The sequence below is a fragment of the Helianthus annuus genome, chromosome 3 (genome assembly GCF_002127325.2).
Source record: "Helianthus annuus cultivar XRQ/B chromosome 3, HanXRQr2.0-SUNRISE, whole genome shotgun sequence".
NCBI lineage: Eukaryota > Viridiplantae > Streptophyta > Magnoliopsida > Asterales > Asteraceae > Helianthus > Helianthus annuus.
In genome coordinates, this window is record NC_035435.2 from 5,018,747 (window position 1) to 5,021,078 (window position 2,332).

Consider the following 2,332-nt stretch of genomic DNA (forward strand, 5'->3'; position numbering starts at 1 on the left):
TTGACCCGACGAGTACCAACCACACTTAGGATACGAAATCGTCAAGTTAGGGGTGAAACCCGCACCTTGTCGACTAGTTCCACTCCTTGGTATTTTTTTTATAAATCCCGCCAAGTCTCGAAATTTTGATTGATTTGGGACATGTAGTAACCGGAAGGGTAAATACCGTTAACCGACTTGTCGGCGAGAGTATTTTACCTATTAGGTCAAAGCATGCTCCTCAAATTCAAAAGACTTTTCGACCACTTTGGTTAGTCAAAGTTCCGTTTTGGAACCATCCAAATTTTGATCAACATGTGTTCCTAATATTTATTTTATACGATGCAATCTTTCAAACTCAAGTATACTTTCGATATTCTCTTTTCATGCACACAACATATTGAACCTTTTCCATACATTTATATATATGCATGATTTCATATAATATAATTTCATATTCCTTGTAACGACGAGTGGAGACATATCATTAAGATTGGAGTGATTTCCTTACCTTGACGACTAACTCCACTCCCCTTTTTCTTAAAAAAAAAAACGACATCACCAACGAGTTAGGGGTGATTCCCTTACCTAGGTGATCGTTACCAAAACGTCTCTTCAAAATATCTTATTATGCAAACTCGATCATATTTTATACCCAAATTGTTTATCATTATTCAAAATACCCACTCATACCGATTTCAAAATGCATTGTTTTATCAAACGTACTTCTTATTCTACAATATATTTTCACTCAACTCATATACGCGAAATTCATAATCATGTCTTAAAACGTTTTATTGCTCGAACTTCAAAACCTTACGAAATGCTACCTACCAATTTAATCGGCTCAATGAAACTCTTGCCCATGAACTTCATATTCGACTTAATCACTAAAACATGCTCACCTTCTACTTTTAATCAAAATCCAACCAACCTTTCTCAAATACTTATAAGATCTTATAGAAGTTATATGATTGTTTTACCAAATACCCTTTTCAACATCAACAAATCATTTGTTAATTTTTTTAATCACTAAGTCCTTTTGCTAAATTTCTCTTCTAAGGATCCTAGTTTTCACAAGAACCTCCTAAATTCATAATTTCTTCTTTGATGAAACGAACTTACTTTTTAACGAAAACCCTTTTCCTACACCAATTTACAAAACACGTGGGCAAGAAGACTTCATAGGGACCGACCATTTTTCGGATTACGTAAACCCTTTTAAACAAAATTAGCATTTCTATTTGTTACAAAATACGTTATGCATAACCAACGAGTACTTTATGTTCCTTTACATATACAAACTATATTCTACCTTTCAAACCAGGCTCAATCTAATTTTGATTCGATAAACTCAACGTTTTGTTGGAACAACTATACATGCACATCGTCATACACGTTTTAGTCGATATCTCGCGATAACACCATTTATATCGTTCGTATCTACATACTTAGCCTTTCTAATCCGCGATGCCTCAACGTACACCATATACGCAATATTTATTTTTCATACCTACACCTATGTTCATACGTTTTATGCTTGTACTCATACACATACTACTTATACGTTTTACGCTTCTGCTTGTACACATACTACTTACACGTTTTATGTTTATGCTCATACATACATGCGTATTCATACTTAAACTTATGCTCATACTTTCATCCTTACTCATGATTCATACATTCGTACCTATACGCGAGCGTAACCTGAGGGATTCGCTTGCGTGGGTCCCACACATACTTAAACATGGACTTGCTTATATACTATATTCTTGTACGTACACATTCTAAACTTTTTTTTGTATACCCCGATTCATACACAACTAGTACAAGCTATGCGGATCATACGACGATCAAAATAATCACGGGTGCACACGGGATTATAGTGATAGGCGTATGAGAACCCTAGAGTGTACTACTATGTATGGTAAGACACGGAACGTAACATGACACCGAATACGGAACGGACGTAATGTGGTCAAAACATGGTGGATACGCCGTTGGTACTTCCTATATATAAGTGTTTTCCCCATGTTACCAAACTTTCGTAAAACGTGCCATGAGAAATTCAGTGTTTTACAGACCTCTTAGACCTAATACAAACTTTAAATAACTCACAAACGCATTATATCCTATTATCCATGACGAGACTTCATCTTTAACACGCTACTTTCGTCTATCTAATACTTATATCATTCATATACTTGCATTCATTTAGTGTCAATTGTTCACCCCATACTCCTATTATTCTCCATTATCCTTTCTTTCATATGAACCCCGTTCGCAATCAAGCTTGTTTAAACATTCAAATCCTAACTTATCTTATTACCTTTAAAACCGTCTTCCTATT